Source organism: Etheostoma spectabile, chromosome 16, assembly GCF_008692095.1.
Source record: "Etheostoma spectabile isolate EspeVRDwgs_2016 chromosome 16, UIUC_Espe_1.0, whole genome shotgun sequence".
Lineage (NCBI taxonomy): Eukaryota > Metazoa > Chordata > Actinopteri > Perciformes > Percidae > Etheostoma > Etheostoma spectabile.
The window spans coordinates 8,368,202-8,395,217 of NC_045748.1; the positions used below are offsets into that span (position 1 = coordinate 8,368,202).

The 27,016-nt window shown below is 39.4% G+C and overlaps 1 protein-coding gene across 3 annotated transcripts in view; it reads left to right on the plus strand.

The window, feature by feature from the left end:
* Positions 1–27,016, plus strand: part of strbp (spermatid perinuclear RNA binding protein) — a 91,871-nt gene that overhangs the window by 11,359 nt on the left and 53,496 nt on the right. For all 3 annotated transcript variants that reach the window (XM_032539034.1, XM_032539033.1, XM_032539035.1), the window contains exon 2: positions 21,771–21,860. The gene's annotated coding sequence lies outside the window, so the exon portion shown is untranslated. The remainder of the gene's footprint in view (positions 1–21,770; positions 21,861–27,016) is intronic.

The window sequence follows — 27,016 nt, forward strand, 5'->3', positions numbered from 1 at the left end:
CCTATTGCATATCGCAATGCCTAGTCAGACAGTCCATGAATTGTGACACATTAAAATTAATTGTTTTATTGATATTAACACATTAGCTCTCTACTTGACACCTTTTTTTCAAGGTCTAAAATGTAACGATTTGTTGTTGTTGTTTAGGCAATTTACATAAAGTTAGTTTTGAAAAGTTTTTTTTAAATTTGATTTTGAGTTGATTAATAGTGCTTTATAATGTATAAACTACAAAGACACACTGGTTACAGCTTCTCACATATGTGAGAATTGTAAATCGAATACTCGTTTTGATTTTTTGGGCTCAGACAAAAAAGTTACAAGGAATTAAGTACTTGTCATTTTTCATATTTTTAACCAATAACGCCACTAACGACTAATCTTTCGACTACTTTTTCAATTAGGCGACTAATCTTAAACTACTAATTAAAAAAAATCAAGTGTTTCTTATTTCGTTTTGTCCATTTTATTTTAAACTCAACTGAAGGGCCAAAACATAAATGTCATGTGCCATAAACAATACAAATAACTTAAGTGTTACGTTGTCTTTGCTGTAATCAAATCAGTATGTTTAACATGAAGGATATTACTGCTTGAGTGCGGTAAATCAATGGGAAACATACATGTGTACAGACAAGTCTAGCAGCACCGGCGCCGCTTCAGACACAAGGAAAAGAAACTTTTTTGGGGAGAACAAAATTACTCTGGGACGAGTTTTCCTTGGACCTCAACAAAAAGCCCTAGGAGGCTGAAAATGTTGGTATAATATGATAATGGCTGGTGGTTTTAAGATAAAAAGTAATTTATTGAAAGAATCAAATTTGAACATTGGTCTTTATGTTGTTAGTTTATTTCCTGTCCTGGGACACATTCATACGGTTGGATGAAGTACTTATTGGACTGTAACTTATCATTGCTCTTACAATAACGAGCTTTGTGTGTGTGTGTGTGTGTGTGTGTGTGTGTGTGTGTGTGTGTGTGTGTGTGTGTGTGTGTGTGTGTGTGTGTGTGTGTGTGTGTGTGTGTGTGTGTGTGTGTGTGTGTGTGTGTGTGTTGTGTGTGTGGTGTGTGTGTGTGTGCCAGTTGCAGGGGAACTGAGATACACGCATACTTGTATCATCATATGCCTCAGAGCTGCTAAGGTGTATCCACCCATGTTTGTCATGCTTTCTAGGAGGATGGGGATAAAAAAGAATGCAACTCACACACACCACACACACACACACACACACACACACACACACACACACACACACACCACGCTTGTGAGGAGTCACATAGCACTTGCAGCTTCACCATATTTCTCCTGAGATCTTTTGGAGCACATCGTTGTCTCACTCCAGCACACACATCATTGTTAGTCTGACTTGTGTACGCACAGCCACCGCTCAGCCAGCTCGTCTTTTATAGCAGGTGTCTGATAACCCACTTCCGCACTGTGTTGCGAGATTTCAGTCGTATAGAAGTCTGTTTAACCTAAATATTTCTTATTTTAGGTTATTGGAGATGCTGCTATAGTTGAGGTGTCACATTTGTGTATTTAGTATTATCTGTGGTTTTCTTGTTGTTTTAGTATTCTTTTCATGTCCCCTTTTTAACGGTGCTGTTTTAGGGAAACTAAACTAACAGTAGTCTAAGTTATTTAAATACCGTCTTCCTCATCAATGTTAATTCCTCGCACAGTGTGTGTGTGTGTGTGTGTGTGTGTGTCTGGGAAAGGAAAAGGAAGGACAGGAGCGCATGAGATTTGAAAATGTTTGTGTCTTTGCTTGTTTTTGTCTGTATGTTTTTGCTTGAGTTAATAATTCATCTGTAAAAATATTTAAAAATTGCTTCTCTGTTACTCTTACAAACTTCCTTTTACTTGGAAATGTACCTAAATTCATACTATTTGTCATCAACTTGTGATGTTAAACCTATTTAAGATGTATTTTTTAGTTGCTGCAAGTTTTGTCAAGCCAAATGTTTCTCACGTTTTAGTGTTACAACTTTCAACAATGCCTCAGTGGATGCATCTCTAAAACTCAGTACTCAGCTGCTGGTTTTATGTGTAGGGGAGTAGAGCAAAAGCAACATGAATATACTTTTAAATATATGAATAGATACGTAATAAAATAATGATACATATAATATTGGGGAAAAAGAGCTTTGTAAATAAGTAGAGTTTTTTTTAGAAAAACTGTAAAGCAGTGCACTGCTGAACTTTGTTCAGTAAAACATACCCAGGCTACCGTGGGATGTACCTTTTATATTGGAATACAGAATTGTTATGATGGTCCAACTCAATGGCTTTTTAGCCACAACTCATTAGAACTATAGTTCGACAGCTCCCACACAGCTCCCTCTAAACATACTCTCTTGTCTGCTCAAAACACAGGAAACAGTTAAGACGTGGGCTCGACCATTCAGCGCCAGATGTATGTACATTTGCTAACGGAGCGTTATTAGCGCCATTGCCAACCTGCAGAAAGTGCACGCTGTGATACATCAGCTTACGTCAAATTAACCAAAACTGCAGTTCATCGAGTAATCATCGCCTTTCTCTGCCCACTATGTCGTAAATTGCATGCATTTAAAAGCACAATTGAATGAAAGCGTGTGCTACGATACGGCTGAGTGCTGACTGGGATATTCCCACTGCTGATGCTATGACTGTTTGAAATGATTCTGATACCAGTGTTTGTAATGTAGTGAGGAGTTTAACAACTGGAGATTGAATCGGAAATTTAATGTCATCTTTGATTTGATCCAGTAACTGTAATATTGCATGGCTGCTAAATCTGTAACGCTCAATAATTTTGTGTTGGCTCAACTGATAAAGTATAATCCTTGTGGCTAAAATCCTTTCAGCTCGTCTCCTTGGCCTATGTCTTCGTCTTGCTCAGATTGCTGCTGCCATTTCACCAAGTGGCATATGCGAGGAAACCCGCTTGCTGCTGGTTTACACCTGCTTTTAAGAGGCAGAGAATTTTCACCGCAAAATAGAGGTGCGCTTTCACGGGTGGTTTTTGCCCATATTGCGGAACAAATAACTAGGCACACTTTACTCTTCACCTCTCATCTCTTTATGGGAAACTCCCGCTTTCCTCTTCACCTTCCCATGAAAGCAAATGCATGACAAGGAAAAGCGCAATTTGCCATTTTCAGTCCCTGCGACAAGCAGTCTGCGCTTTTCCCTCAGTGTGTGCCTGTTTGTACATACCTTGCCACGCTTTTACGCGCACATTGAGAAAACAAATACGTCTGAAGTGGGCGCAAAAGCATTAGTACATCTGGCCCTCATCGTGCACCTGTGATTACAAACTCACTTGACTGACAGATGTAGGTCCAGCTCAGAGTTTAACTATAACAAACAAACAGCACCATCAGACTGACAGTGACACTTCTTCTTCCACTTCCAGCTTTCAGCCTGAGCGAGTGGGCATGCCATTGTTGTTATTACTAACTCACTGAGTTAGAGACATGACACCTCAAGAAGGCTGAACAGTGTCTGTCAGCATCCCTGCAACAACCCCTTCTGTTCCCAATCTCAACAGACCCAGACACATTACACTGATATTGTATCATAATGATTCTTGTAGCATGAGCTCTTCTTGCAGAATGTTGAGAGCTCTGACCGTAAAGGCTCAGTCACCTCCGATAGGGTTTCATTGTGTGGAACAAGCTCTACTAAGAGGAACAAACTGTGCCTCGGCTCATAAGTGATAAAAAAGGTCTGATATGTCACTGGTGGCCTTTAGTTATCAGTAATTTGGAAATGAAACCTACAAAAGCAGCCAGTGTAGAGCTGCTAAACAGGGGTGATGTGATTTGGTGCTGCACTTCAAATGAGACACAACACAAAGACCATGATAGTGACTCGTTCTACATAATCAAAGAGAAATATGTAATGTATATTATAATCTCTTGATGCCATAATTGATGCTGTCTCTCCTTTAAGTTGTATAACATACTGTACTGAGGTTACAGCAAAACATTGTTACAAGTCAGCCATCTAAACGTCAGGAAACATGTTCCAAGGAAGAGAAAATGGGGTTTCCTGTAAGTTGTATCCTGTGGGAAGAGAAGCTTTTTTGTTTAGAGTGATGTAATCATATCAATCAATCAATCAATCAGAATTTATTTATATAGCACTTTATAGCAACCAGCAGGTATCCAAAGTGCTTAAATCTGAATGAGTAAAATCACATCATACAATAGTAAGAGTTAACATAGAAAACAGTAAAAATCAGAAAAGCTTACAAAGAAACAAAAGAATGAAATTTTCACACCACTGCTACGTATTAAAAGCCAGACTAAACAGATACATTTTCAGTTTTCACTAAAAAGAGCTACATCTGTAACAGTGTGGATATCAGGGGGTAACTTGTTCCACCGTCTTGGGCAGCAACTGCAAAAGCCTGATCACCCCACCGTTTATACCTGGGACTTCTAAAACCAACGGATTTGAAGAACGCAATGACCGGTTGTGCTCCCGCAATTTTAAGATTTCAGACAAATACTCTGGGGCGAGACCATTTAAAGCCTTGAAAACAAAAAATAGAATCTTAACATCTGTTCTAAAACGCACCGGGAGCCAACGCAGGGTGTAGAGAACAGGAGTGATGTGTGCACGTCTAGATGTATTTGTTAAAAAGAGTTTTGCACAATTTGAAGGTTTTGAAGAGGTTTTTGAAGATTTGAAGAGAACGACGTTCATACCAACATAGAGAGTGTTACAGTAGTCCAACCTTGAACTAATAAAAGCAACTTAACTTAACTTAACTTTAGCCAGCAGACAAAGCTGGAAAAAACTAATTTTAACAACATTGCTGATCTGCTTATCAAATTTCATGCTGCAATCAAAAGTAACCCCCATTTTTTTGACAGCTGATGTAGTTCAGAGTTCCCAAAACAGAGCTTTCTGGAATGTGGCTAGACTGTCCCTTAATACACCCAGTGACACATGTAAATTGTCTTTCTTCCATCCTCGTTCAGCTTGTCTGCAGTGTTGCCTAAGGGCCGTTGCAGTGTCATTTAGCCAGGGGTCCGTCTTAGGTTTAACAGCTTTAATCCGATGAGGGGCAATAGAGTATAAGATTTCAGTGCAGGTGGAATGAAACACAGAGTGGGGAAGAGGGAGAGACCAGACCATTCTTAACTGTGAGCCCACAAACGCAGAGCCAAACTCTCCAGCTGAAGAGGAGGGGATGCAGCGGCGCCTAGAAGCTGAGGAGACCCTTGTGTTGTCCTCAGGTCAAGTTGACCCGTTTTCCTATATCAATGTTCTTGTAATCATTGTAATTACCCAAAATAACATGATTGATTCTACACAATGCTCTTTGGTAAGTACAAATCTCTACTTTCATTAATTTTGGGGTGTCTTACTCAATTTTATAGCATTTGAAAAAAACATTGAAGTGTTTTTGAAATTGTATTGAGTAAAAGTTGACATATTCCAGTCTGTGATTATCCATCAACATACATTCCTTTAAATTTAGTCTTAACAATTCCTAATTTCTGCTTTTCTTATGCATTAGGTATAATTTCCTATAAATGAGGTTTATTGACCATTAATTCCCAAAATAACTGTGAAACTAAAGTTGATAAGTTAGTGTTACGTAGTGTTAAACGTCTAAAAAAGGGACAAACATTGAAAAAAAGCGTTAAAAGTGTTGAAAAAAGAGACAAACACGTAAGAAAAAGTTTAAAAACATTGATAAAAAATCTCAACAGAAGTGTTGATTTTCACTTTGACGGGAAGACAACACAAGGGTTAATAGCGGGCGGTGGAACACTGATCTCAAACCTGACGGGGAAGTGATCTGAGATACCAGTTTCAGTTATTTCTCCAAGTGAAACTGAAAGCCCGCAGGAGACAATGAGATCCAAGGTATGGCCTAGATGATAGGGGTATGGGAAAAAATCAATACAGCATGGTATCGCGATATTTTCAGTGGCAATACTGTATCGATACACAGACGCCAAGTATCGATCTTTTATTATAGATGTTTTGGTCAGTTTGTCTGCTTGACAATCCCATTTTGCAGCAATACAATTGAAGTGATATGAACAAACAGAGAAATGTATCTTAGATGTTGACAAAGTTTCCTTTTGGGGACGTCATTTGAAATTAGAAATATTAACATTTTTAATATATCGCAGAATATTGCAATATGTTTAAAATCACAATAATGTTGTATCATGGCATAAGTATCGTGATGATATCGAATCCGGAGGCATATGGCGATTCCCACCCCTACTAGAGGATGCGTCGGCCCTTCCACACTTTGGTTGAGACCAAAAGAGTTCAAAAGTGTTTTAAAATCATGAGCAAGAGGGTTTGAGGGAAAACACACATGGATATTTAAATCCCCACAAACCAGGAGCTTGTCATATTTAGAAACAACTTCCGCTAAAAACTCAAATATAAAATCCTTGTTGAGTTTTGGTGGGCGATAAACTGCACACAACACAGGAGAATCCAGATCAGCCACAAACAGCTGAAGTTCAAAACTATTATAACGAAGTGCAGGTATTAAGCTGCATCTGTACTCTGAAGAGAGTGGCCAGCCCGCCACCTCTACCTGACACTCTGGGGGAGTTGAGGAAAGAAGACTTGGGAGGGAGGAGCTCCGAGAAGGCGCTGTCATCACCTGGTTTCAGCCAGGTTTCCTTCAACAAAATAAAGTCCAGCGCATTGGTTGTAAAAAAGTCATTCAATATAAAAGTCTAATTTGTTAGTGATCCAGTGTTGATCAGCGGCATGCAAATCGGGCGCCTTTCAGTCTGTTGGGAAGCACGATGGAGCTCGTGGAGATTCCCGTGCCCACAGCCTCGCTTTGAGCGCTTCCTGTTCCAGCAGCGGGGAGACGGGCACTCTGAGTCTGCCGGAGCCACCGGAAACTGCATACCGGAGAATGCCGCAGATTGCACCCGATGAACTCCACGGAAGATCGGACACATGATTGGACACCAGGTGGAGGATGATAACAGGTATACTCTGAGCCTGACACGTACTCCTCCTCTCTCGTCTCCTGCGACGATTGTTGCGGAGCGGCAGACAGGGCTGACCCCGTTGATAGGCCGGAATGGAGGCCAGGAAGGGCGGCGCCGGCGTACCTGACTGACCGTCAGAGCCGTAGATTGAAACTTTCTCTGCAGACTTAATTAATGTCATCACTCTGCATCATTGATGGTAATTTGCTCACTGCAAAACTGATACGTGACTTTTTGCTTGTGCTCTATTTAATTAGTCTAGTGCTATTACCTCATCTACATCTACATACCTTTAGTCTCGATACCGTTACCTGGGCTTTGGGTATCGGCCAATACCGAGTACTTATCTGAGACCAGTGTTTAATTAATAAGCTAAATGCCCTACTGTGTGGTAATGACTGGGATCATTCTTGTATCTGTAAGGCAAGATCATAATCAAATGCACCTGAATGCACTATGGGTTCATGAGGGGCACCTAAACGCGCCATGAGTTTAGGAAAATCACAAGTCCTGTTGGAGCCCACATGCTTTAAGGTTTGTTGTTTGTTTACATAACTCATTGTGGAGGAAAAATGTTGCCAAACCGGTGACTTCAGGAGAGCAGGAGGCTTTTCCTATTCTGTCGTTGCATGTTACCGGTAAGCTAACGTTACCCTGTGTCTTTAGCTGCATGCTACCTGGCAGTGAGTTAAACTGTTGTAGGGTGGAGAAAAAAAAAAGCTTAGAATTAATTAATTGATCAGCCCCATTTTCTGCAAAACCCGATTCAGGTATGAGTATCAGTATCGGCCCAGGCCCAGTATAGGATCTGTCTATCCCTAATCCAGACATGAACTACACACGTAGATGCAGTAATGTTTCCAAAACAACACTGCAGTACATGCATTTGTACACACACACACACACACACACACACACACACACACACACACACACACACACACACACAGATTTGCTAACCTCTTAGTTTGTAATAAAATGGCTTTATTGTTGTAATGCTTATGGACTTTAAACCTTACAGTTAGGAAGGTCTAAGTGATTCTAAACAACGCCCAGCATTGTTTTCTGTCAGAAACATACAGTAGCAGTTTGCTTTAAATCAACTGGTAATGATGCAGGAAAACACATGGAAAATGGGGCTTTGGTTGCAGTGAAATTATACAAAATTATCATTAACACACTCTCAAAACAAAATATTTCATTGCAACACCTCAAGAATTACAATTTTTTTGTCCCAGTAGTCAAAGCTGGGATGTCATTCCCGCTCTCTCTCCCCTTTCATGTCTTCATCTGTTCTGTCAAATAAAGGCCTAAATGCCCCAAAACTAATTAAAAAATATATTAATTAATTAATATTAATTAATACAAATTACAGTTTGTAATTTCTGTAATGGCTGCGATGAAATTGCAAGCTACCGTCTTGAGTTTAAACTCACAATAACCCTAAAGCTTTAGTCAGCTCACAGCTAACACACAATCCAACATTATTTAATTTCCACCAACGCATAAAAACACACAGAAGGCTTACATAAGACTAACACTTTCTCTTAGTAACCCTGAGTACTTATGTGCTGCCAAAATCTACTGTAGTAACACTGTAGTGCAGTGTTTATTCAACAACAGTAGAGACCTCAACATAACAGAATAATATTGTGTTTTATGTTGATTAGGTTAGACTCTCTGTAGGCCCTTGGTTTAAAAGACTACAGAGCACCGTTGCACCATTACAATATGTGGGAGTTATTTTACCCATAAGTATTTCTCTATAAAACACACTAACAACAACTCCTGCTTGTCACCATCACATGCACACTCCAGTTAACAAAGTTAATGAAGCGGTTCTTTTTCACAAACACAAATACAGCAGGTGGTTTAGATGCAAAAGCATGGAACCCTGGAGATCTGCTGCAGTGCATTACATATGCTGTAGTCAGCTCAAGCTATTTCTGTCGCCCCTCGTCAGCCAGCCAAAAAGCAGCCCTTTGACCAATCCTGCACGTTAATCCATTGAGGCCTTGAGTTCTCAGTCTCAAGCTCTGGACTCATTTTAAGTAGCTCTAGGCAGTTGCATACATATGGATTCTTACCCTGATTTTCCACCAGGTGTGTCTGTGCTGCGTTCTGGCTGCGCCACTGTTTTGTTCTTTACTATGCCACGCACCATACCACATTGGGACTGTCCCAGAAGCCGAGCATCTTGCCTGCCTGACTCGCAGATTTTATCGTCTCTACAAGTTCTTGAAATAATAATTACGTGTTTATTGAGCTAGTGTCTACCTTCCACTCCAAGCACTCCTGAAATAAAACTCCATGGTTCTCTTTTCTGGCGTTGTCTTTATAAAAAGGACTTGTGAAGTCTATTATGTTTCTCCACCTCCAAGATGAATCTCTAGAGAAATACAGTATACAGTATTGGGGGGTATCTTTTGGTAAATTGACTGGATGCTCTCGCTGTTTCACTTGCTGCCCGGCTGTCATAATGCCCCGCGACTCGGGTGAAAATAGACCTGGCGCTTTACCGGAGCGGAGAGCCGTTTCACGCACGCTTCTGGGACGGAATATCAAGCACTGCCATGAATGGCAGCAATTGCTTGCGGGAGAACATAGTGCAGATGCGACCGGTGGAAAATTGGTAGATTACAGTCTAGATACAGTTAATAAGAAAGATGAATTAGCAGAATTATGGCAAGTAAAAGGAGCAAAAATGTCAGCTTGATTATTAAGTAGTAAATCGACCTTCACTGAGAAGTTACATGCGTACTACTTTTTCACATATTGCTTACCAATAACCAACATTTTTTAATTTGAGTTCAAGAGAAAATACACAGCTGGGAAATCCCAGAGTGCAAGAGCACTCCCATATTCATTTGTCTTCTAGATGTATGCTCTGGCACACACAAACAGCTAGTGCAGTATGTACAGTAGCCAGACGAATAGTCTGCGCTGTAGTTAGTATGCTTACAGCATTCTTCATCTATAAAGATTTTAATTACTGCTAAGAATTGATGATCCACACACATTGCATGGTTTATGGTTTCCTCTTATTTCTGCTGTGTTGGCTGGGGCAAGTATTAACCCAGAAACACAGCAGAGCATGACATATTTGGTGGATGGTATTACATTTCATAGATTAGAATTTGTGGTAGAGAAACTGTGATAAAAGCTTCACAGTGTCTTTGTAATTTAAAGTCGATCTGAAAATAGCGTAATTATTAAAAACAATTTAAAAGGGTTGTCCAGTTATGTAAAATAATCCCAAATCCTCAGATCTTTAACCCACTGTAGCTGCATGAACACAGAGTAGCAGCTGAGCAGATCCAGTGTGTAAGAAGAAAAGAAGATAAGTTTTAGGAAACGTTTAAAGATGGGGTGCCTGGTTGGCTCATCTGGTTGAGGATACGTCCCATGTACAGAGGCTCAGTCCTTGTCACAGCAGCTGCATGTTCAGTTTCAACCATGTTATCCCCCTCTCTCTTTCCCACTTTCCTGAATTTAATCTGTCCTATAAATAAATGCAATAAAGGCCCAAAACATAATCTTAAAGATGGTTTTATACTTACATTTAGAGTTGGGGGATATGACGATATATATCATCAAAATGGTATAAAAATGTCTCTTATATATATTTTCGATGCAATGTCAAAAACCAGCAGTCTTACTGTGTTACAGGAACATTTATGTCATTTGGACGGCGCTTTACATTTTGATCCTTGCACGTTTTGTTCATTTTGTACTAAAGTTTATAATTGAATGAGAAAATACTTTTCATTTGTTAAATATTTAATTCACACATACATATATAAAAATAGGCTTTACAATGTGGTTATTTTATATAAACTATTTATGAATTGAATTACCAGAAAACATGCTATATTGTGATGAACCAAGATATGAAATTCCCGATATGGGGATACAATAAATATTTTGTTAATATTGCCCGGTCCTTACATTTAACTAAACTGGTTCCAGGTGCTCCATAAATAATAATACTGGATTAAATAGTTAAAAAGGTACAGAAGGAAAGAGGGGAAACAAAGCAAAAGAATTTGACATGGAACATAGTGCAGCGTAGCACGTGACCAAAAACCACAGACAAAATAATTTAGTAACTTGACAGCAATTACTGTTGTGAATTAGTTAGTAAATTAACCAAATTAAATCACGTTTTGGAGGCCAAATAAATTACCAGATAACACTAACCACAGAAAGCACAATATCACATTAACCAGTGACTGATTTTGAGATGTTCAAGATGTTTCACTTTGCTTAACTGATGGGTAATTAAATGCTGTATTATGAATAGATTAACTGGCAATGCATTACACGCCAAGTTTCACGCACCCATTTAGTGGGGTGTGTTAGAAATGTGTATTTACAGAGAGAGAAAGACGGTGAAAAGAAAGAGAGACCGGGTTAATTGCAAGGAAGGAACTGGAGGGGCAGAGGCTAGCAAGTGGATGTGATAAAGTCAAGGCTATGTTTATCAGCAGAGGAAGGAAGGAATGAGGGTGTAAACTAGAGTCGGAGGGAAAGGGGGTTATAAAAAGATGTGGGATGGGTGGATACTAAGGGTGTGACGAGATCTCGTTTTACGAGATCTCGCGAGATTAAAACGTGACGAGATTTCTCGTCGAGGTGAAAAGTTGTCTCGTGAGGCGATGGGATGTCAGCGTGATGGAGCGTGAAATCACTATTGAAGATCCCCCTGCCACTTTTAAATCATTTGTGTGGCAACATTTTGTGGAAACAGTCGACATGCTTAAATTCTTGAAAAAGAACATGACCATATTTTAGGCTGTTCTGTGTAGTTTCTCTCTTTTTCATGCTTGAAGAAAAAAATTGTTTCTGTTTGCACTTGTAGTTTTGAGAGAGCAGTACTTTGGTTATTGATACACTTACTGTTTGCATTTAAAGTGTTATTTTTCTGTTATTTACACATCAATTTTATTTATACTGTTCATTTTTTTATGTTCGGTTTGTGGAAAGGAGTTAGATTTCTCGTGTGAAATTGTACAGGGCAGAAGCCAGTTGGTAGAGTTTATACAAAACATTTTGCAGTGTTTGCACGTCCTTTACTGCATAAAATTCATTAAAATACTAAAAAAAAAAAGTTAAATAACATTCATCATTTATAGTTGATTTCAAAATGCACCTAAATTGTTTTGCATTTTGTGATTTTTCAGTTGAATAAAAAAACTATTTTCCATTCATATATTTCATCGAGGATTTCTTTAATTTTTTTAAAAAATCTCGTCTCGTCTCGTTCTCGTGAACCCAATCTCGTGATACTGCAGTGGATACTGCAGAATATTAGATGGATAGATGGATGGATTCATTAAATGGATATGCATAGAGGTGTTTCTCAACCTTCACAGCCTACGGTAAAGAGTGAGACTGACTTCTGCTTCAGACTGATACTACAGACTAAATCAATGTAAAACCTATCTCTCTCTGGCTTTCTCGCTCTCTCTCTGGGAATTCTGTGACCTAGTTAGCCCATTCACCAGGCAGCACCAGAGTTATTTTTCACATATTAACAGGAGACAATACTTTGTCCTCTACTCGTCCTCCCCTTATCCGTATGCTTCCTTCCGCTCCTCTCCTCCTCCATCTTAGTTGTTGCCAGGGATGTAAAGCTTCACCAATTCCCTGCGTTTTTTTTGGGCACAAGTTACAATTTGTTTTACATATCGACTATTAAGCAATGCTTTATTGAATTGCCAGATTTTCTAATCGGACAGTGATATTCAGGTAATCAAGCCAAGTTAGCCCTCCAAGCTAATGTGTGCTAACTACGCTAGACACGAATCAGAAATGTGAGAGACTGGAAATCCAACAAAAGTCTATATTGTGTTAAGTTGCCGTATGATGTAAATGTACCACTTCTAAGCAGAAGGCAGAAGATAACGTTACCTCGAAGCCTGACTAGGCAAGGTCTATCTTCCTCCGGGCAGCTGCCTGGTCTCACTGCCTGCACCTGTACCCGTCGCAGACATCTTCACTGAGTAGACAGGACAACTTGAGGTAGTGGAATGATTTTACCCTGAATAGCAGCGTGACGAGCGCTTACTCTGCGGCTACTTCTGGGGACCAACATGTCCCTAGAAGTATACTGCACGCTGACAGACTAATAAAAAGTTAAAAATAAACTTGACTTCTCATCTTGAAGAATCTCAGTTGAGAGGTCTCTGACTAAAGATTCAAATCTTTGACTTTCAGGGGGCAGCCCTAATAATAATAATAATAGGTTGAGCATAATTGCAGAAAATTATGCACATAAACCATAGCAAATCATAAATAAATTTATGTCAGGTTTTTATGATTATTATTTGTTTTATCTCTGAACCAAGTTTTTAATTATACTCTCAGGACTTTATTTGGTGGTGTTATACTGTGACTAGAGAAATAAGTCTGAATTTGCATTTCAATCCAAATACACATGCAGTATGATATAACATAACATATATTATTAATATTACATAATATTAATAATATAATATACTTAAACACATTTTTATTCTGTTTTCTTGACACGCACGCACACACATACACATGCATCAAAGAGATGTCAGAATAATGGGTTGCCGCAGCACAGCACCCCACACAGTTAGGAGATCGATGCCTTGCTCAAGGGCACCTCTTGTTTAACAAGATATAATGTGTCATATGTATCATATCATATCATATTTATCATATATGTATCATGTATATGTATCACAAGAAAATGTAGTATGTTGCTACATTGTTCTACAGGTTATTATCATAGAGAGGGGAGATGGTATAATCCTCATATAGAAATACTGTATGATTTAGAGAAGTAGAATACAAATTTCACTGTTTCTTAAATGGCTAAAACTTCAACCTCTCCTCTCCTCTCCTCTCCTCTCCTCTCCTCTCCTCTCCTCTCCTCTCCAGAGAGTAAAAGGACAGCGTGGTTGCAGGTGTAGACAGGTCATCTATTCGCCTCCTAATGATGATGGATGGCAGGACTGCAGAGAGCAAGAACAGAGAAAAAAGTGGAGCAATGCAGGGAGATAAAGAAATGGCAGCGTAAGAGAAGATATGTGTTTATATTTGTCTGCTGGCAGGCAGATGGTGGGAGTTTCAGTGATATGTTGATCCTCAAGTGTTTATATGATTCTTGTCATCTACCTGATAGCAAACAAACAAACACACACATCTGCGTGGTGTGCTTGCAAGGTGACATCTGGTGTAGTGTGTGGAGAAGAACACGTATGAGGACATGGGTGCACCTGGAGCGCGCGCACACACACACACACACACACACACACACAGGTATATATTATTTACACACTCATGTCTATCTATCTATTTATACAACCTATATACAGTACAAGGCACAGGTGATAATTTTTCTCTCTATCTCTTTCACACTGGCACAAACCGTACCCGTTTGTAAATTCAGAGCGCTTTTGGAATATACCAGTCAGTCTGAGGAGACAAGCAGCAGAGCCCCAAGCGCAGTGAATGTTTTAACTTAACCTCTCCCTATTTCATATAGAAATAGATCTCTCTCTCTCTCTCTCTCCCTCTCCCTTTCTCTTTCCTGTCTCTCTTTTCACATCACATGTGCTAAAAAGGCTTCCATAAAGGATACACGGCTGTATCCTCGCTAATAGCTCCTCCGGCAAGCCTCCTTGCTCCTCGAGATGCATTTTAGGAATTTGGATGTCCTTCAAGATAGAGCGCTGAAAACTATTTCCGGGTCACTTGCCGAGGCACAAAATTGAGAAATCGGAAAGTCCCATGGTGACAGTACTGATTTGGAAGACATGTGTGGGGTCACAAGCAATCGCATCCACCACACTAGAGTTATTTTCTCCATTCTCTCAGCGCATCTTACTCCTCTGCTATCTCACAGCTTCCCGTCTCAGATGTTCAATCTGAGTGTGAATGTAAGGTTGACAGATAGGAAGTGTCAAGACCCTATCTGCAGGGTTACCACACATGCACACACACAGACACAGTGGTACAGTCTCATCCTTCCCAAAGTACAGACATGGAGGCAGGCTGTAGCTATGGCAACCTAGAGATAAGGGAAATTATTGGGCAAGGCTTGAATGTGTTAAGAGCTACTGTATGAGGCCCAGGGCGAGACTTAGTCACTCTTTCGCATTTGGTGTGTGTGTGCTTGTATGTGTTGATACAAGAGTGGGTGAGAGAAGCACAAGGAGTCAAGACTCTTCCTCACTCCCATTCCCGTTTGTCTGCCTTCATCATGTCCTGATTGAGTGCTCTGTCAGATGTCAGATTGTTATGATAGATCTGGATGGGCACAGCATTTACTCACTGCAGCACGGTCTATAAAAAAACAAAAAACATTGTGAATTGTGTCCATTGGTTGCATGGCTAATTGAATGTATGACACACTTCACAGTGACATCAAACAGACCATATACGTCCAAGGTTTCACTGAAAGGCAGGCGTGTGTTCATATTTTGCTTTTAAAGGACAGATCCCAGTATTGACTACAGTAGAGCTAGTGTCTTTGTTATTGACATTTTTATCACACTTGTGTGTCCTTTGTATTCATCAATCACACAGGAGCCTCTGTTTTTTTATTTGTGTAGTGATTTTTATAATGGTTAATCGATTAATCAATTGATAACAATGGGGGAAAATGCCTGTTCTTATTTTCTAAAGTCTGAAGTGACGTCTTAAACTTGATCTTGGAGTTTTGTTGGTCAGACAAATCTGACCAACAAAAATCCAAAACCCAAATATATTCAGTTTATTATCACATAGGACAAAGCATAGTATCAAATTCTCAATAATTGAGAGGCTGGAACCAATTAAGTTTTTTATTTGTTCTTTTGCTAGTAAAAAATGATGAAAACAATTAATTGATTATTAAAAATAGTCGACAAGTAATGTTCTGTTGATAAAGAACTTAGTTAATGATACATTGTTTTATATCTAGGTAAAACACTATAGTTGCATAGAGGATCCCCAGCAGTTTTGCCACATAAAAGATGTATGCTAGACTTCCCATTGGTTCAATTTCCACTGATACAAAAAACAAGTCAGATATTGTTACAACTTAGACAAATAGTAATATCATATTTTTTCTGTATCACACAGAATGCTGTCAGCCACAAATTAGTTATTCTTGTAACATTATACTGGTGTTTTCTGTGTTCTTTCCTTGGTGTGTCAGCATTCATTGGCGAGGTCTAAGTTATGCCTCCTACACTGCACTCGTGTCAAAGGCATTTTGCACTGCCTTCAAGGCCCTGCGTATAGTGTTTGTGTTCTGCTGCATAATGGGTTAGTGTTAAACAAGTACTGAATGTAGACTCATTTGTGATTTTAGGGACCTACGCCTAGCACAAGATTGGCCACAAACTAGCACCAATTGCTAGAGCGAAGGATAGCGGGGGCCTTTAGTGATATTTGAAACAGAGGTGTCTTTGTAGACGTCAGATCACAACCAATGACTGGGACTTGTGTGTGTTTGCGTGCGTGCGTGCGTGCGTGCGTGCGTGCGTGCGTGCGTGCGTGCGTGCGTGCGCGCGTGCGCTAACTGCCGTGGCGTTCATAGACAATCTCTATGTTTCTTGCATGAAACCTGCAGTATGGCCTTTTCCTTTTAAGCTTATTAATATTTTCTGCATAAAATACTGTAGATAAGTGGTGTGTTCTCAAAATCTAAAATTGAACTGGTTTAGATCATTTCTTTCACAAGAGAAGATTTCTCTTAACACTTGCTCCTAGGAATAAAGAAATGCAGTCCGCAGCAAATTGTTCTGCAATTGGCTGGATCTGTATAAGCTTAAATTGCTTGTATTGTTGAGTGGAAGGAGGGCACACACAAAAATGAAGAACAACAGGCTGAACCTGGAAACTCCCTGTACATTCTCACGTTCCTTCTCACAAGCTCAGGTTCTTTCTCTTTCACTGTGCATGCGTATCAGCATCTTCATTCCTCACGCTTTATCATCCCATTTTACTGATGCATTCTGTACCTTGTTGTGGCTATGGGAGGGATGCAAACATAGATTTGATCAAAGTCTTTTGTGCAGAACAGATCTTTTTGCTGTCCCGCCTAACCACCCACACTCCATTCCATTCAGCTGCAACCCATCTCAACCTTCACCTTCTAATTGTTTCCTGATTGGAATTCCTAAAGACAAGGCTAAGTCCGTAAAGATCTATGGGTCAGGCTTTCTCATGTACGATATATAGAAACAGAGAACCAATTTCAGAGCTTCTTCCACTGTGTGTATATGTCTGCTCTGCATGTATAATATAATAATTATATACCCCCAAATACAACCAAGTATAATTTGGGGGTGGCAGTTGTAGGGAATTGGGTTTGGAACTGGAAGGTTGCTAATTCAAGTCCCTATATGGACCAAAGTATGTGGGTAGACTGGTAGCTGGAGAGATGCTAGTTCACCTCCTGGGCACTGTCAAGGTACTCTTGAGCAAGGCATCGAACCCCCAACTGCTCGGGGTGCCTGTCCATCGATGTCTGCGGCCCACTCATTCTGACATCTCTCCATTAGTGCATGTATTGGAACTGAGCATGTGTGTGTATTTCAGGCCTCTGTTTAATGTGTGTTCTAACAACAGAGGGAAAGTATTGTAATTTCCCTTGTGGGATTAATAAAGTACAAATTATTATTATTAAGAGAAGGCTTTGATCCTCTTAGGCAAGTGGTTCTGTATGTACTGCAATCTTTCATTACGGCATTAGTGGGTGTGCGCCTGTGTATATTTTTTATCTGCAACTTTTTGTCTGGTTACCTGCACCTAGAACCTAGAACTCTAACTTTTATACATACACAATCACTGGTCTCAAAAGTCCTATAACTGAATTCTATTGAAAAAAATGTTAATTGTTTTTTAAACATTTTTTTTTTTTTTTAAACACATACTAATCTGAAGTGTGTATGCAAGAGCATCACTGTAATGAAAATGATTTATAACGGAGATTATCTCGATTAGGATTACATGTAATATTTATAAATTGAGAATGAGGTTAGGCATACTCCCGCACATCATAATTACTATTAGATTGTATGAATATTAAAAAAGGATTGTCAGTTTAATTTTATTTCACAAGTTGAATAGCAAAACTAATTTACAATTAGACGGAATGGCCTATTATATTTTCATGAAAGCACTCTGGTGTTTTACAGTGCGATCAACTAATGCGCTTTCCATGACACGTCAATCTCACTTAGACTCAAAGCTAAAGAATTACCACATTTTCACTGGCTGTAATATTAATACAATAATCTGATTAGGATTGTGATTAAGAAATCACTAGATAAGCAGCATTTCGTGATTAGCTTCATGCTAATAATAATAAAGCCTGGAGCTGTAACAAACATAATGCAATGGTGGTTAGAGACAACACAAAGTAAAGTCAGGTTATTGTATTGTAAGATAAAAAAATAAAGCAGATAACAACCAGACAGCCAACACACTGTAAAGCCCAGGAAACCTGGGAAATTGTTGACAGTAATGCATCTTCATTTGTAATGATGTTCAGAGAACACATTTGTGCAGCACAATAGAACTGAAGCAAAAAATGGTAGCATTGGTTTCATCCACAACAACATCCACCTTTATGTTGTGTTCACACTTGAATAAGTTTATTACTATTGGCTGTAGCACTCTACTAGTCTGGCTAATGGCTACATCACCACACATTACGCTGTGAAGGCTCCAGCTGATTAAACAGCCCCTTTGATCAGGAACTCTCTGAGGGATTTACCAGAGACAAAGGTATTGTCAAGGCACCTGTGCTCACCAGAATCCAAACATAGATTTCTGACAACGCAAGGGTCGTGAAATGTGTACTATGTGAGAATGATCCGATTCATATGCATGGAAAGGAACAGCTTAATGGTGGGCTTGACTCATAGAGCTGGAGAGTGCTTAGCTTTATTCATGGAGGTAGATGGAGAGTGCTCTGCCCTGTTTTCACCTAGTCAGGTTCTAATACCACCTACTGCAGCATTACATTATGTCTTTCTTAATGCTCCATTGCACCAGTGCTTCTCAGTTTGACACCTTGCTTCTTATTTATCACTATCAGTAATGGTTTACAAATGACAAGGGAAGAATGGGCAAATTAGATTATGCTGTCGGCTAAAGGTTTGTTTCTCTTTCTCGTGAGCACTCTATTGAGAACGCGTGTCAGTCACTGTAGACTATTATTTGACAGTACATCTCCATTAACCTCTCTCTCAAGTGCTCTGCTACAGTACAGAGGGAACATATACAAATCTGTAGAGCCCGACGATAAAGGATTTTTAAGGCCGATACGAGACAAATATTTGGTTATTTAAAAATCCAATATTTCGATATATCGGTCGATATATACATTTTGTTTTTAAAAATCCAGAAACGCATAACAAAACATAAAGAGATTTACCTAACATTAGTTATTTGTAGTTATTTATGAGTTCTCTATGCTACGCCAACAGTCATAACAAGGTTGACCGTCCGTTATTTATTTAATTTTTTAAATATTCATTTATGAGAATCATTTATTTGTCATCATATATGATTCTGATGAACGAATATTTAAAAAATTAAAAGGGAATTTAATCGGCCATTATAAATGCTGATACGATATATTGGTCAGGCTCTACAAATCTGTGATATGAGTTTTTTTAATACTACCACGCCTGTTAGAGGTGTGAAAAATGATTTTCAAGTCTGACCTCAGGCCAAAGTTTGTTTCTGCTTAATACATCTGCCAGATTGTCTGTGAAGAATAATGAGATAGGAATAATCTTTAGATATAATATTAACATCGCTCAATACAGTGTGGCTTTACACAGCAGTTTTGTTTGTGATGTGATCAATATTCTGATTCCATATTTATTAGGCCTATATGATGTACAGTTGTAATATTTTTTTATCAAACTGCAATTACTACAACAGATTGCTGACTAACAATAATGATCCATCTTTTGCTTGAAAAATTGATCTTTGTCTGTCCTTTTTTGATTTGGCTGTGTATGGTTTTTGGCGGTGCGTCTGCACTCAAATGAAGGCTGTATGTCCTATTTACCTGCTTGCTTCTCATTTTTGCACACTGTACTCGTCATAGTTTTGATTCACTGTCCAAGACATAAAATGTTCAATAGTGTATTCTTGTTTATTGTAGGACATATTGGACTCTAACTTGCATACATACAGTCACTGGTCTCAAAAGTTTTACAACTGAATTCTATCAAAAATTGTTAATTTCTTTTTTAAACATACCTTCTTCTTTTTTTTTTTAAACACATACAAATCTGAAGTTGTGTGTGTGTGTGATTACCAAACACAGTATACTTGTAAGTCTGATTTGTCTGGTGTGTGTGTGTGTGTGGTGTGTGTGGTGTGTGTGTGTGTGTGTGTGTGTGTTGTGTGTGTGGTGTGTGTGTGTGTGTGTGTGTGTGTGTGTGTGTGTGTGTGTGTGTGTGTGTGTGTGTGTGTGGTGTGTGTGTGTGTGTGTGTGTGTGTGTGTGGTGTGTGTGTGTGTGTGTGTGTGTGTGTGTGAGTTGTGAATAGACTTGCAGTTAGAATGTGACTGGGAACCAGTTTGTCTTGGAGGACTGTACCATTAAACCAACCAACACCCACCTCAGTTATGCTCTAGTATACAAGGTGTGACCACTTCCCCAAACAACACAAGGCAAATACTGTAGATGTGGTGTTTGATTTTCTTGGCAGTGTGACTGTGTCTCATAGCATCAGTTGGTTGTATCAGGTTTGTCAAGACTTCGCTACACATGGTGCCTTAAGTTGTTTTAGCTCATAGAAGAATGAAGACACTGTGGCCTGTCTAAAAACAACAACCTAATTATGCTAATGTTTACAAAGTAAAATGTAAAAGAAGATATAACAGTGCTTTACAGGGCAGCCAGTAGCTCTTAAATTGTTCTTAAGTGTCACTGTAGCTTTGTTTCACAGTAAAGTATCAAATGACAATGGTAGATAGAACAATGGTAGGGTTTTTAGTTAAGAATATTTTGCCCTATACAAGCTCTGGAAATTTGGGAAAGAGAGCTTTTCTCAAAGTCCTAGAGGAATAAACTGCAGCATTTTCTGGAAATCTTTGTTTCAGGCGCATTCTGTGTAATCTGTTTGCATGGAAAGCAAATGTGTAAATGGGATTGATGCTGCATGCAGGCATTTATAGAGTGGCACATATGCAAATGCAAAAGGGAGAGACAACTTCTTCTTCAGGGGCAGGGTCTCAATGTGCTGGTCAATGAGTGTTTGTACGCTTCTGTGTTTCTGTTCCTTCTTATGATTTCTTTTTTTACTCTTCTCTTTTATGTTTGCTTCCTTTCCAATATTATTTTCTTTTTCTAGCCCTGTCCCCTCTGCCCTTACCGTTTCTCCACTGCCTTTACAGTTGATGTTTTCAGGAAGGAGAGTCAGAAGTAATATACCAATGAGGGTTTGCTATGTGCACAAGTGGATCGGTCATACTTAAATGCAAAATAATGACTGTTATCGCACAGAGATTAAATGTGCACTTCCCTAATGAAGGTGTTAGTCTTTCAACCTCTCATCTTTCAGTGTCTGTTTAACTCTCTATTTCCCTCTATCATGCCTTAGTTAGACAGCACTTGTGTGTTTGTGTGAGTGTGCATGAAATGCATGATACTTACATTAAGTGCACAAGCATATTAGTATTTGCACCTCATTGTTTTAACTCCCCCTGTGATGTCAGCTGGTCAGGGTGTCGAGCTGAACATGATCCTTAAGTGATGTCGCAGTGATGTTAACTGACCTTTGAACTTTTGTCTTCTCAGGTACTAAACCCTGCCTGCACTGACACTGTGACTCCAGACTGACAGACGCTGAAAGAGAAGGCAGATAAACAGATTGGAGGACAGAGGGAGGTGAGTGAAAACAATAATGGAATCCATTTTCATCTCTCCGTCTGTATAGCTCTGTGGACTGTATTCAGTCTGCTGTAGGAGTGTTGGCTCATTGTTTACTGAGCAGCTTATTCAGCCAGTAAACAACACATACCTGTGACTCTAATTTTTGTAAAAGCTTAAAACTTTTTTTCTCTGTGTTTTGTCTTTCTGTTTATGTCTATCTGCTGACCTGTAAGCCTCTATGCATGTATTTCGGCCTTTCCCATCAGTGTATCTGAATAAGCCCCACATCTATCTTGTGGTCTGGACCTCAGTGTTACAGGCGGACATGAGGATGCCTTCAGGTTAGACACAATTTTGATCACAGTTGGTCCGGGACTGTGGTCCGTGTGGTTGCCGAGTTCACTCGCTGCTTTGGTAAACTGCCTACTTATGTATGTAAAGTAGCTTTTATGCAATTCACTCAGCAACCTTCCCTGCTATCATCTCAGTGGGAGTGTTTTGGGGTCTGCCTGTGTGTGTTTATGTGTAAATAATTGATTGCTGTAGAGGTTTTAGTGGATCACTGGTGAGACTGAACCAGTCAAGGAAGACTCCTCAGTGTGCACAACATAACTATACAATGTCTGCTGCTGCTCAGTGGACTCTCTGTGTTTCTGGGGTGGCTTGTTGGTGTCATTTAAGTTTGTATTAGTGCGGCTGTAAGGATTAGATGATGATTTTAAGAACCTCAAAAAATCTATACAAACATTAAAGGTGGAGTCTGCGATTGTAATCTAATACACATTTTGTTAAATTCAGTAATTATCTCCTCTGTATCTACACTGTGTGCGCGCTGAAAACAGCTGGTGTTCATACACAGCCCTGGCTTTAAACAAAGTGGTTTGGACCAAGTAACACACTATTCCTATTCTCTATTATAACACTACTGATGCCAAACAGCGTCGTGCTCATGCACAGGACTGGGGGCCATGGATGTACAGAAAGGCAATGGGAACGAGAGGGATGGTACAAGAGGAGCACTGACAGGACTTTTTTGCTTTTTGACTCAATTTTTTAAGTCAATATACCACACGTTAGTTTGAACTACTATAAATTGAAAGTACCACTTTGACCTCTGGTAAATTGTCATTGGCATTTTTCATATTTTATTTCAAATAATAATTTATACATTTTATACAGTTTATACAGAATAATTTATACATAATTTGACATAGGTTGAGCCATGGTTGATGCTTCAGCCCTAGTTTGTATTTTGTTTAACATATTCAAGGTAATAAGCCAAACAGTGTTTTCTGGTTACTACATATAGTGTAAAGAAATATGTTCACTTTTACATAGAAGTGTTGTCCCACTTCTTTCCATCTCCTTCTCTTTTTCTCACACTTTTCATCTGCTTCCTTATCTTTGGTCCTTTTCCCATTTTCTCTGCTTATCTCTTCATGGTACTTGGCCTTCTATCACTAAATGTCTTCATTTCTTTCTGCCTTCTTCCTTCTTTCTCTTCCCGTGTATCTTTTCTTCCCTCTTTCTTGCCCCCTAGCCGCAGTGTCCTTGAGAAAGCAGTGACTTTGCCGGTGAACGCAGCAGAGCGCATCTCTCTCTCTCTCTCTCTCTCTCTCTCTCTCACACACACACACACACACACACACACACACACACACACACACACACACACACACACACACTTGGTAGGTCCATTGCAACACTGTCAAGCAAAACCAGCTCTTACAAGTCTCTTCTCTATAGTCTCCAAAAATAATCCAGTAAATCCATAAACCAGTAACATTGGCTGTACTTTATGCAAATATTGACAAACTTATTGCGGAGACAAAAATCCCACAGTTGTTTATTGTGTTGAGCACAAGTTTTGCCCACATACTGTTTTCAGTAACAAGCTGCTGATACAAGTACATTACATTGCAAAGGCATGGCACATAGAACGTTCTTCAAATTAGTTGAAGTGAAATGGAGTTGTTAAGTGGTTAGATAGTTTTCTTTAATAATGCTTGTGGCTGCTTGTCAGTCAGACCCCAAAAATGCCATGCTGTGTAACATAAAAGATGACACTGTGTCCATTAAAATACAATTAATAATTCAAGGTTCCAGTTATATTCACTTCTCTAGACAATGAGACATGTTAGAAAACAGGATTTAATGCACAGTTCAATTACTCTTTCTCAAGGTTCGTTACAGAATTCGGACAAATTGCCTAAAGGTGATACTGCAGTTAGCATGTCAGCATGGAAACAGGATCCCCCCTCATTAAAGATGCCCTCCATTGATCTCAGATCATGACGGCCCATTGTCACAGTTTTCCGTAGCTTTTGAAATATAGATGGAGTCTGATTGTCTGGTTGTAAGATGAGATGTTATGGTCTCTTGATGCTGTTTGTTCTCATTGGTCTCTGTTTTCCATTCAAGTTGGAGGGCGTATTGGGTCACTGTTTTTTCCTTCCGTCTTATGTGTTTTCTGTTGGAGATCCAGTATCTTGTGGTAACCTAGCTGCAGTGCTTTAAATGGCAGGTGTGTTTTTGTAACTGCATCCTGAATGTTCAGATGAATCATATTGGGAAGTTAATACATTGATACACGTATATGTACAGTACAACACTCTGCAATCATTTCTATTCTATATTTACTATTAAGACTGTTTTATCTACATTACTATCCACATAAACACACTTGTGCCGCCATGTTTTCTCTCTCTCGGTCTCTGTGTCTTTCTCACCCGTCCTTATGTTTGTCCCACGTTCTGCTGAAAATGCTTCTGTAGCCATGGCGACCAATCCCATGGGGTAAAGTTGATGCTGAATCTCTTTCTCACTCTCTTCTCCCTCCTTTGGCTCATACCCTGTTGCAATCTAATGCTTCCCTCACACAAACACACAAACAAAACACACACACACTCACACACACAATCTAGAATCAGAACAGATGCAGTTTGTGAGTCACATGTTGTTTTGGTCCTTTTGGCACAGATTTCAATTAAACACTGATGTAAAATAAGTGGCCTGATTGCTGAGAAACCCTAAACCCAGGGATGGAGTTAGGGCCGTTTTACAGTCGCCGCTGACGTCATTGGAGCGCCGTAATTGTTTATACTTGTTGCAGTCTTCTCCTGAACAGAGGTGGCACTAATGAAGAAAGGCTACAGACTTTGCTATTTCTACGTTCTATTTCATTCAATAAACTACTTCGTTGAATCAAGCCTTTCATTCACCATGAAAGAATTCATCTTAACCCAGTAAGTTTAGAAGAGAGACTTACAATCACTCTGAGAGTCCTGGCATCCGGTTGCCCAGGAGCTCGTTCATGCTTCCTGTTTCCGCTTTGTTGCACGCTTCCTGTTGCGCGCTTCCTGTTGCGTACTCAAAAACCATGACCAGTAAGTGACCATGACCGTCAAAGTTGAACCTTTGGACATTTAACACATACAAAAGAGGCTGAATGAGGAAGATTAATGAAAAAGAAGGAAGATAAAGTGAGCAGGCGGAATAATTTCAGAATCAGAATCTTTAAAAAGAGAGTGCTTAACTGACAGAGTGATAGGGCTGGGACTATACATCATTACTTTTATGGCACCAAACAAAACACACACATGCACGCGCAGAGGTGTAGAGGTGCGGACGGAGTAAACGCAAGAAAAGTATGTTGGCTCTGCAGTTTTGTTGAAGTTACAGTGAGTCATGGCAATGCCAATAAAATGGTTTCAAGTGTGGTTACATTTATTCAAAACTTCACGAAGACAGCGATTTGATATTAATGGCGACTTGAGGCAAAAGCGGTCGCGGTGCTGTTGACGTTATACTTCCTTTGAGACAAGCAGGCACAACAGTGGATTCTGTTCCCTGATGACTGACTGACAGGCTGAGGTTGTAAGGCAAAGCAACTTTATTTCTACAGCAACTTTCAACAACAAAGCAATTCAATTACATTTCTTTGCACTTAAGTTAGTTCTCCATACGGTAGTTCAATGTTGACAACAAGGCAGTCACCAAGTTTATTGTTAAAGGTTTATGTCATTATGCAGTTTGCACTAAAAAGTCTTTGTTGTTTTCATGCCTTTGCATTTTAGTGAGTTCAATATTAGCCTGTACACAATGTCACTTGTTTATTTATTTAAAATATGTTCATGTTGTGGCAAAAAGGTTTCTCTTTTTTTAATTTTGGTCCAGTTGGTAATGATACCAATCCTGAGTATCTGACTGTTTGATTTACAATTAAGGTGGAAAATAGAAGTTTTGTGTTTAATGTATTTGTGTTGATGTTGAAATGGATTTTAAAGCGCCCACATTTTATTCATTTTCAGGTTCATAATTGTATTTTGAGGTTGTACCAGAATAGGTTTACATGGTTTCCTTTTCAAAAAACACCATATTTTTGCTGAACCGCACATTGCTACAGCTCCTGTTTTCACCCTGTGTGTTTAGGCCTCTGTTTTAGCTACAGAGTGAGGCATCTCACTTTTTTTAATTACAGAGTGAGACATCTTACTTCTATACTATCTTTGTTGGGAGTGTGCAGTAGCTAGGTAAAATCACATCAGCTAGATAACTCTTTCTCCAACTTTGGTCAGTACTAGGCAGGATTAGCTGGGAGACTTCTTCTAAACGAGGGACACTTGTGGGATACCTGCTGAACAGGGACATGTAAGTAGTTTTTTTGTAGATTATGGTGAACTAGTGCGTGTTGTAGCAGTGTTTTGCCATTGAGACTAAGCTAGTATGCTAGCGCTAGCATGTGCTAAGGTTAGCCACCTCGTCTCGGCTAGTGACGTAGAAAGCCGTGCAGATTTTGAGCAGCTCACCCGGAGACTGAAGGCAGAGGACATTCAGAAACCTGGATCTCACTCAAAACAGCATGGATGTTTTTTTCTAAGTTTGTATGCGTGTGGAAGCACCACAGACACAAAATAACACCCCAAATCCCATAAAAAGTGTTTTTTTCATAATTTTGGAACTTTAAAACGACTTTAAAAAAAGTATTGTAAGGAACCAGCATCGAAACTGAGGAATCGAAATTCCCACAGGATTGAAAGATTTTGAACGATGCCCAGCCCTACAGAGTGAGATGTTAGACATTAGCTCCAGAAGGGTGTATATTGCCCATGTTGGTTTCTTTGAGGTATTTGTATGCTTTCTCCGAAATAGATAATTACATTTTTTAATCT